This window comes from Lolium perenne, chromosome 3, assembly GCF_019359855.2.
Source record: "Lolium perenne isolate Kyuss_39 chromosome 3, Kyuss_2.0, whole genome shotgun sequence".
In the NCBI taxonomy this organism is placed as follows: Eukaryota; Viridiplantae; Streptophyta; class Magnoliopsida; order Poales; family Poaceae; genus Lolium; species Lolium perenne.
The window spans coordinates 121,141,103-121,152,384 of NC_067246.2; the positions used below are offsets into that span (position 1 = coordinate 121,141,103).

At 42.0% G+C, this 11,282-nt stretch overlaps 1 long non-coding RNA gene across 8 annotated transcripts; it reads right to left on the reverse strand.

The window, feature by feature from the left end:
- Positions 1-2,441: 2,441 nt before the first annotated feature.
- Positions 2,442-8,860, reverse strand: LOC127342244 (uncharacterized). Of its 8 annotated transcripts, none has more exons than XR_007876429.2 (8): positions 8,372-8,860; positions 8,105-8,199; positions 4,755-7,989; positions 4,590-4,683; positions 4,393-4,473; positions 3,415-3,984; positions 2,753-3,326; positions 2,442-2,667 (listed from the first exon to the last, which is right to left on the reverse strand). It is a non-coding gene; the product is annotated as an uncharacterized lncRNA (long non-coding RNA). The 8 variants fall into 8 exon arrangements; XR_007876434.2 differs by having other exon boundaries at positions 2,442-3,326; positions 4,755-4,806; positions 5,832-7,989; positions 8,372-8,858; XR_007876432.2 differs by having other exon boundaries at positions 2,442-3,326; positions 4,755-5,942; positions 7,832-7,989; positions 8,372-8,853.
- Between the last annotated feature and the right edge of the window lie 2,422 nt (positions 8,861-11,282).

The following is an 11,282-nucleotide window of genomic DNA, read 5'->3' on the forward strand; positions in this document are numbered from 1 at the left end:
TGACAAGATGATCGAGGCGACAAAACCCGTTAAATCTGGTATAAGGGAGATAAAAGGGATACACCAAGTCTACCAGCTCGGACAACAACCCGTTCAATCGGTCACCCCTCTCAAGGTGTTTGACGGGAAGACCGTTCAAAGTTCTCGACAAGACACAGCTGATTACGCCTTCGCTGAACGAGCATATCAATTTGTTCAAGGGAAAGATTTGGTCGAGAATCTCAGGAAGGTACCAACATGTATGCGTAACTTGCATTCGTGGTACCTTAATGCCTCAAAGGAAAGGATCGAGACTATCATGGTGCGAGTTAGGGAAGAGCACTACTTCTAGGAGTACTGTGTGAACGTTGACTTCGGCGAACTCTTTCAGTTATACAATCTCCGGGCCCTCGACAAATTAATCATCAGTTGCTATTGTCTGTAAGTGATTTATTTATTTAATTTGAGAAGTCTTTAGCTCAGCTCGTTCATTGTCTGCAGATTATAATCTTTTGTGCGCTATATTATGCAGATCGAAGATGCTCGAATGCAAAAGGGACGAAATCACAGACATTGGGTTCATTGACCCGCACACAATGCATGTTAAAACCATAGAAGATCCCCTCTATAACAAGGATACACCGGAGACTTTGCTAAGGTTTTTGAAGCGACAACGTGACAAAAAGCTAATAATTTAGCCTTACAACTTCGAGTGAGTCTTACTGTCTTATAACACATTATATTTTGCTCACCGTATGTCAAAATTTTCACTAATGACTTATATATATGACACTACATATTGAAACGTGCGTAGGTTTCACTTTATTCTTCTCGTCATCAATATGGAAATTGGAGAAGTTGAAGTCTTTGACTCACTAAGCAAAAAATCGGAACTATACGTGTCTTGTTATTTAATGCTCAGAAGGTAATTTTAATTCTTATCGGTTTGTTTCGTTAATTTCCTGCTATGAACTAATTGATGACTCTTTTATGCATTTTCTTTTGTCGAGCAGCGTATGGCAAACTTTCATCAAGGAAGATAAGTCCCATGAATGGACACCGAAGCTGCGATGGCGTGCGAAAGTAAGTAGTACTACCTAGGTCCACACACCTTTAATTATCATACTTGACTATTGTTTGATTGAATTATATTCTTGTAAAGAAATGTCCGCAACAACCACAAGGGACCGATCTCTGTGGATTCTTCGTTTGCGAGTACATCCGCAGAATTGTCAGCGAGAGAACGAATAATGAAAGAAATAAAGAGGTACAAAAACAATCTTCACAAATTTGTTTTCTTATCATAAGTTGTGCTGAGTTTCAATAATAGTTGTTTCATGTATTCATTTGTATCTTATTCTTTTATAGTTGGCAAGAAAGCGGAACAAGCTCTCAATCGATGACCGCTTCATAGCAATAGGCGAGGAATTGGCGGGATTTTTCCTTCGGGACGTCATACCACCATTCGCAGAGTACCACTATGAATGAAGATGTACATGTTACATATATAGTTGACTCGAAGAGTACCACTATGCTACATGTAATAGACATATATAGAGTACGCCTCAGAGAGTACCACTATGCTATATATGTCTATTACATGTAGCATAGTGGTACACTTCGAGTCAACTATATATGTAACATGTACATCTTCATTCATAGTGGTACTCTGCGAATGGTGGTATGACGTCCCGAAGGAAAAATCCCGCCAATTCCTCGCCTATTGCTATGAAGCGGTCATCGATTGAGAGCTTGTTCCGCTTTCTTGCCAACTATATAGTGCTACTTAATTTGCGATCTTATGCAATTACATGTGTGTTATATTATATGCACTAACTTGCTATGCATCATCTTGATCTTCATGTAGTACCTAAACCCAAATGCGTTTCTGGTGCGTCGACGCGATATGAAACAAACCGATATCCCTAAACCCCTCCAAAAACCCAAAAAATTCAATTCTCTGCCGCGGCAGAGATTTGGGCAATTTCCCTGTCGCGGGTGGGAACCTCTGGTACCGGTTCGTATTACCAACCGGTACCAAAGCTCCTTGACCCTGAGCTCTCCTGGTGGCCCACGTGGAGGCCCCTTTTATACCGGTTCGTAAGCAACCGGTACGAAAGGGGGGGGGGGGGCCTTTAGTGCCGGATAATTTATACCGGTTGCTCAACCGGTACGAATGCCCCTCTGGAACCGGTATAGATGAGCGTTTTTCTACCAATGTGTAGAAAAATAATATTCCAACTAAAAATTCTATCATCTCAAAAGGTAAACTAACATTCTTTCGGGTGCAATTAGGAATGTAGAAAATAAATATTCCGACTTCAAATTCTATCATCCAAAAAAAAACAGGATAACAACTTATCTGCACAAAGGACACCTCGTTAATCAAAGGTAATTTGTCAGCGTATTTGTCTTAATAATTTCACTGATCCGATGAAACACACTTCTTGACATGTACTGCATTCTATAAAACACCATATATAGTAGCAGTTTTATTCTGATGAAACAAAAATCCTCCTTGACATTTACTGCATTCTATAAAACACCATATATAGTAGCAGTTTTATTCAGTACATGCAACCAGTGGCAAAATTGATTATTGATCCTATAAAAAGTTACTTCCCCACCGAAGCAATCAGCAGCAATCATGCGTAGCACAAACAATCAGCAGCAAAGCATCTCTTCTCTCTGTCATTTTATCACAGCCGAATCAATCAGCAGGAACGAACGAGCAATATATACACAGCGTAAACCAAAACCAAATTTCACTTACAGCATCATCAGCTAAATTCAGTATAGGAGCAAACTGCGTCGACCCGGGCCACTTCATTTTTCCATGTGTCCGGCGGCCAAACAGCCCGGGCCTCGTCGTACTCCTTGTCAGTCTGCAGCTGGAGGACGTGGAGCTCCTCCGGTTTTCAAGACAGCGCCTGCACCCTCTCCCTTCCCCAGCGACACTGCACCCGGCCTACCCGAGTCCGAAGGCGCTCCTTCTTCACCAGCGGTTGCCTCTCTCACTTCTCCCCCTCAGATGTGCCGCTGGCAGCCCATCGGGCCAAGCCCCGTCTCCCAAGCGACGCTACCACGCACGCCGATGCCGAAGACGCTCCTTCTCCAGCACCGGTCTCCTCCCTCACTTCTTCCCGCAAGATGCGCCGCTAGCAGTCCATGGGTTCGACCCTCGCCTCTTTATGCTGCTCCAATCCCATAGGAAGGTCAATCTCCCGTGGAGGACAATCAGCGCGCGCGACGACCCCCACGCCACGAATCGAGCGGCGAAGGGAGCCCCTCCGCCTCGTTCTCCCGTGCCGGTCGGAGAATCTGGGAGGTATGATCTGGGAAGAAGACTGGATAAGGAACTGCAGGTCAATAAGTATCTTTTGTAGGGTCCAAATTGCAAAACGACCGTGAAATAGCAAAACCACCACGACTTACCACGGTCGTATTGGCTAATATAAAAAGAGAGAGAGCCGGAGATCCAAACAATATCAGCCGTTCAAAAAGTACATCCAACGTCCCACGAGGCTCCAATGTTAAGCGCTAAACATCTCCACCAAACGATCACTTAGCAAAAGCTAGCGATTATTCCAGGAAAAAAAAACAACAACATAACTGCCGTTCTTTCACGCGTGGCAGCAGTTCACAGCTCCACCTTGGGGAAAAAACTACCCATCTCCCGCGATCTGTGCTGCAACGCACGCACAGCCTCCGGCACACCGGCAACACGGCCGTGCTACTCCTGCTCACACCTTGCCGCGGCTTTTACCTTCGTGAAATAGCCGCCGTTCTGCGGCGTGTGTGGTGCAGCACACAGGCTGGCTCCTGCACACTGACTCATCACCGCCGGGGCTCTTGCACACCGGCTCATCACCGTCGGGTACCCCTGCTTACACCTTGCCGAGGCTCTCTTCCTATCTCTGCGACTGCGCCTCCCCCACGCCTATCACCTGGGATCGCGTCTCCCTCTCAGGGTTAGCACGTCGCCGCCGCAACTTCAACTGCACCCTGCACAAAACAACGGACTACTGATTAGGTGATATATATATTCATGCGATTACCAAAAAAAATAGGTGTTTCGTGTAACCATTGTGGGTTTCTCAAATACTCAATCTTCGCGTTATCAATTGTTATTATTCTGTTACAAGTATACATTGGACTCCACTATAATCTTGCTTTTGTTTATGTACTCTTTTTGCTGACAATGGTACTACTTCAGTCTACAGCTTCCCGAGATGAAGAATAATCATGCATCAGCCTCGCAGCTACGATCAGCGAATCACTCCCCGTTCAAAGACCTAACAAACATCCCTTCGGATGAGGGTGCAACTCTAACATGTAATCAACAAGGGCAACAAAAAAACCACTGGTCACGGGTGGTATGCCCGCCTTTCTGATGAGGATAAAGCAAAATACCTCGAAAAGCGCCGTATAGCCCGCCAACAGAAGAAGTCTTCAAACATGACTACTCTTGAGCATGACCAAGAAGCATGCACACTGGATGGGCCATCACATAACGTCCAATGTACTGCTATCAGCAACATAAGCAACACCCAGATAGATGGTAAAATGTTGAACCATTTTTTTCCTACAATTTATTTTTATGTACTTACCTCGGGTCACCAGGTGCTTCATGTACAGTTGGTGCCTCAGCGATCATTGATCATCATCAACATTGAGTCCATATGGACGGGAGGAATAAACGGTCTGGCCAAAATTTGAATGTCAAACTATTCGATGACAAGAAAGTAGAACATAAAAGAAAATGTCTTTCTCACCTCCATAATAAAGTTGCATCTGATGGCGTCAATGACGAAGTAACAGAATCATCTACCACACAAGATTTACATTGTAAGAACACTTTGAGATCGTATAACTTGTTCAAATTTCCTAATCACAGATTATGCATTTGTCTTCTCTAATGTTCAAGATCAAACTATATATATTCATGATGCAAGCTGTGGGCAGCATGGCTGGAAGTACTGGTACTAACGAAGCTCAACCAGATCAAGCTAATGTCGTACAAAAAAAAGTCAGTTGGTATGCAAGTCTATCCAAGGAGAAGAAAGCAGCATATCTGATGAAACTTCTTATGGCTCACGCATCGAAGAAAGCAGCACAAACATGTACCCCATCGTCTACTTCACCTGGTAATAAATATGATCACATATGTTCCTTTCATTTGCAAGTGCATGTCAGCAAAGGTGCACGTGCCACACACGTGTAATCTGATGAATTTGATTGCCAACCCTCACCGCCTCGCTCATCTTGAATCTTTGAGGCCGGTGATCATGTCCTCACACAAAATCAATATCTCTTTCGGCATGGTATATGGCCCATCAGCATTACTACCATGACCAGCAGCCATAAAACAAATTTAGAACAATGCAATGACATAAAAGAACTCAATTGTATGTTTCAGAGCCGCAGTTTCATACACATTGAAAAAAGTAAAAAATTCCAGATCATGTGTGTGACCGTTCCACCTACAAATTTAGTATGATAAGGTGCATCTATTCTTCAGATCACATGTGCTTATAAAATCTGATTTCTGCCATAAAAATCGTAGGTAGGCACAAAATTGGAAACCCGGGGATCTATTCTTCTCTACTAAAACGAAACAAATAATTAACCATGGAAGGTGATTGATAATGCACCCAAATATTAACTTCAAAAGGAAATTGAGGATTCATTCTTCTCTTGTGAGAGGAAAAACAACATTAGCCATGGAAGTTGATTGATATCAGAAGGATTTCCCATCAATAATAAATGTGCAACAAAAGGACATAACTCATTAGTTCGACCACCACGCACAAGGTTAAAACTCGACAGGACATGACAATGACATATGTTACCTGATAAGTTCATTTCTGCCATGTGAGATCTCTTCTTCCCTCATTCCGACCATAAAGTGTCACCGGACCAAGAATTTTAGCATTCGAAGTATTGAAATATTTTCCAACATTCTATGATAGAGAGAGGAATAAAAATGAGGACATCAAAGCTCAAATATAAGGGTGTGACCCAGAAAACACTTTTGATAGGCAAGTTGTCGTGCATGGCAAAGGGGACCGTCCAATATATATTAGAGCTTACTATGGTTGCTATGATCGTTTGGCGTATCCATTATTTTTCCCGAGAGGGGAGACGGGATGGAACCATTCGATACCATATGAGACACCACCTCAAGTAGCTCAAGAGGATACCGAGGATGACATCGAGCGTGAAGACTTGCAAGGTCTAGATCGGAGTTCAGATGTACATATGGAACAAAACACGGATGAGGTAGCATGTAATTATCCGCATGCTTTCAACATGTTTCACATTTTATTCACTGTTTGTGGAGATCACCAATCAATCATTTCTTTATCCATGTTCTAGCAGACGAAGAGGATCACGATGATAATGCAACCGGAGGGTCCAGAAAATTTGTCAGTGCAAGAGAGTACTACTGCTTCAATCTACAAGTCAGGAAAGGACTCTTCAACACTATATTGTTCGGTGCACGTGGGTTCCAACAATGGGCAGTCGATATGTACATCAAGATGGAGACTATGAGACTTTATTTCTTCTCCAAGCCTAAGAATAAAAAACGCATTCCTGCTGATCTATACCAGGTATCATGTTGTTCTCCGTTTCCATTTTATATTACACAGACATCGCCCTACACATTTAAAAATACCATGCAGAATGATGTTTTGATTGATTTATTTTCTTAAGGGTGTTGTTGATGTCATGAATGCTGGAGAGACACGTGTTTGTCGGGTTGGTAAGAGAATCGTGCTTCCGAGGATTTTTCCAGGAGGTGATACAGACATGCAGCGAAGATTCCTTGGTGCGATGGCGATAGTCCAACGGTTTGGGGAGCCTGATTACTTTATCACAATGACTTGCAACCCGCACTGGTAGGAAATTACAGCCAGACTTGAACATGGGCTGACACCACAAGACCGTCCAGACCTTGTGGCGAGAGTATACAGGGCCAAATTGCGAAGTATGAAGGATGATCTCTTGATAAAAAATAGTACTTTGGTGAGGTTGTTGCATATGTCCATGTTACCGAGTTTCAAAAGAGAGGGCTGCCACACGAGCACATGCTTCTGATTTGCACTACATTTTTAAATTTCTTACTTAGATATAGAGTTATCATTTGTACAATATCAACGGAACTTCATTGGAGTTATTGGTCATCTCCACTAATGCATCTATCTGCACTGCAGTTTAGTGTTCTGAATCTAACTGAACATATACTCTGAATATCTTGTGTTTGTTCTAATTTTGATTATAAGATGTTAACTGCCGTGAAAATAGGTCATTGTTATGGCAGTCATTTTAAGTGGATACACATGAAGTTTAACTAGTGCAGAAACAGGGTATTTTGGGATATGATGTATTAGCTGACCCAAATATATCGCAGGATCCAAAGTTGATGACTCAAGCAAGGCAAAGATAAGGGTCTAGGTTCTATTTTCAAACACGATGATGACAGGCTTATGCAGCTGGTTGGTAATGGTAATGTCGTTACTGCCAGGATTGCTCCCGGCAGCAACAGCGTCTAAAATTCAGTACTAGCATCTATGTCTTTGTTGAAGTCAACATCGGGTTCACAATCCAAGGCCAGAGCCGGAACCTTCAAAGCAACAACTCGCAACCATACATAATGCAAGCGTGAAACCTCTGACCAACACACTCCTCTTTTATCTTTAGGAATTACTATTACTGAAAGATAAGCTTATGGGTACATCCTGGGCAGACTAACCCGGATTTTAGCAACAACTGTTTTTTGAACCCAGGTCCAAATAATATGCATTTTTTATGGCCAAACAATCATCGGTATAAGTGTGTAAAATCTTACGCTTCCACCAGTAGATAATCATCAATGTCTGCCCAGATTGCTTCTTCCCGCATGCCGGTGCCGACAACAAAGAGCTCCTCAACAACTTGCCGCTAGGATATCTGTCTTAGCCACCTTGATTTTTACCACCTTCCCCTCCAGGAGGAACACTTCATCGGCTGCAAAGAAACCTATACTGTTAGTCGTAGGACGCCCAAACCCTCCACAAATGCACAACGTCAGCTTCCGGTATAAATAAATCGACTAACGTCCCTTCATGTACACAACCCTAACCTGCATGAGTTTTATCTTGCTGGCAGCAAATCCGCATGGATTTTCACTTGCTCTGATTCTGTTGCTTTATTTTATTACTGGATTGAGCTTCGAGCCTGCAAAAGTATTGTCCCATTTCAGTGTTTGAAAGTCTGTGAGCAGTTCTGAAACTTAGCAGCAAAGATGAAGCAACGGGGTGTTTAGCTTTATTAGCAAAGTAATCTGCTACATATGAATGGGCCATACGGAACGGCTGCTCGGAAAGTGAAATGGAGAGAAGATTTGGACCTTGTATTCTTGGTGGCCGGTGCACTTGAGCCCTCCGGTGTGCGATGACCGCGGCCGCCGTTCAAGTGTAGAGAAGCCATGTGCCTCCGCGTCCACCTCTGATAGCGCATAGCACTGGATCGACCATGAGCATGAAGAGATCGAGCACCTCCCAGTCCTGGGTCACCGGCCGGAGGTGGTCGTTGATGTGGAGCCGTCGGTCACACGGGAGGCAAGATGGGGGAGAGCTGGAGCCGAGAGAAGGGATGGGGATGTCGCAAGGATGAGGGACGGGGGTGGGGGAGCAGTACTACGGCGTCGATTGGTCTCCGGTCACAGATCGGGTGTCCGGTCGCTGGCGTTGGGGAAGATCCAGGGAGTCAAGGGAGAAGCAGAGTGGTGAGTGCAATTTTTTTACTTGAGTGCTATTTTCTTCAGTGTGTGCAGGTGCAAGGACACTGAGAGTGAGAGTGAGACGGTGCTAGAAGCATATGAAACTTTCGGCCTTCAGGTGAGCAATGGACTGTGAGCCGTGGCCCGTGGGTCGATCTTTTCTCTGTCATATATAAGCGTCAGAAAAAACCATTATTTTCTAATTTTTCCTTTTTGATGGTTATGAAGGGTTTCTTTGTGAAAAATAATTGTCCTTATTAAATATATATGTCAAATTTTGTGTTATCAAAAATTCTTAATCATGCATTACAATACGTGCGTGGCCACCTGGTGGCCGGTCCGCTGGAGAAATCAGAAGGAGCATGAATTCGTCGAGAGTTATCTCGCAGTCATTGCTTCTATCAGCATCTGTCAATCCAATATAAGAGGATCAAATAGATGAACTTTGATTATACATTAACATGGTTGATGATGTCCCTTCACTAGAGTATGACATCTTCGAGAAAGAACCATCATAAACGAATAAATAGAAGATAAAATGTTACTTAGTTATTATATACTAGCCATCAACCCGTGCTCCAGCACGGGCTAGACGTTTTGGAAATTCCATACATTAAATATTTAATGATTTTTTTTAAAATTCTTGACAAATGAGAACTATTAATCAATTTAATAACATATTTGTCAAGTTTAAACGATGAAATAACTTAGCATGTCTTTATAGATACACGGACGGTTTTGCTTTCTATAGACACATAAACACACATGCTTAATTAGCTGGACACGATGTTTTATCTTTTAATATATAATATCCATATGAGATATATTTATATATAAGACACGTTGGTGTATATGAGATTATTTCCACACCATCTTGAACCATAGTTGCATTGCATGTATATACAATGAACATATGAGATAGTTTGTTCGTATATTATTCATTGCTAATGCTTAGATTTATAGTTGTATACATTTAAGAGTATGGATTCCAACGATATGAAGCTTCTTTATCAGTAAGTATTTCCTCCGTTTTGTAAAGGATGTCACATATTTATCTACATATGGATGTATCTATGCGCTAAATAGTGTCTAGAACATCTAAATTTAGGCAAATTCATGAAATCCTTTCCATCATCTCTAAGTACAACGGGAGTAGTAATATTTTAATTTTTTAAGTATGCATAATCTCTAATTTGTAATATGGATAGATACTACAGTAGAAGAAATCGATCCATGCATGAATGATTGACCATGTGTTTGCACAATGCGTGAAAGAATTTTAGACATTCTTATACGTGGTTAGAAAGAGATGGCTTGAAACATGTTGTTTAAAATTTTTAATTCCATTGTTATTGCATAGAATCGCAGGAGGATCGACCTGACAAAAACGATGCCGATCAAGATCAAACTCGAAGCTCGGTGGCAAAGTGCACACTGTTGCCCCCCTCTCTTCGCATGATGACATGATCTGGCTTGCATGTTTTTGCGCACATCTAGATTTGGTCGTGGGGTGGCATGTAGTCGATCACCGCGTTCGATCTTGATTTCATTTTTCTTTTTGAAAGGTGTTATTCCTGTTTAGTCGCTACCAGATTCAGTGGAATGTCCAAGTCCGAGGAGAAGTTAGCCCAGCTTATAATACGTGCCACCGAGGATGTTAAATTTTTCACATGTAGTTCGACATATCTTATAGCATAGACAGTTTGTTTCCAAAAACTTTTCTACACACACATGCTGCACTGCTTTCAGCATCAGTGACACCACCATTATTCATGAACTTCTACCATCATGTTTTTTAGTGTAGGAAAATTTTCATGCTACAGCCTGGCATGGATCCGAATTAAAAAACATGAGGTAGACACCACTCCGGCCAGTACTGTCCCTGGCGTCTGCGAATTTTCTCTAGCTCATGAATCATCACAGTTTAGGAAAAAAATAACGCGCTGCCGCCGGACATGTACCTAAACGAATCAACGTGTGATCGATCTAGATAAACATGGATAAGAATACGTTTAAAGGGATTGAGGGAGACGTGTATGGGCTGGACTCTAGAGACCTCCACTTTTCTACCGTGTAGACCAAAACTACTTAAACATCGTGCCAGCCTTTTGCTATTTTGGATGTCCCGCGACCCGCTGCCTAATATAATTAAATAAATCTGGAAGCGTGACAGTTTAAACAAACTTGACTTTTTCGTACCACTATAAATAACAACTTTGTCAACTAATCATAGCCGTAAATTTTAGATCTAATTGTCTTAATTATTCTGATGATGTGGATTAATGTGGTGTCTTGTATGGTGCCTCCAATTAGTAAATATAAGATTTTAAGTACTTTTTTGTAATTAATGGTAATACAAATATTTATATGATCATGAATTTTATGTGGAAACATGTGATAATTTGTTACACACCTCCTCACATGATTAGGCATGAAACATATTTAAAGTGGTGTTTCGAAAAAACTAGCTTACCAAAATAAGTTTCAAAATAAAATTATTTTATTAAAAGTTATAATACGTGCGTTGCGCGTGCACCTT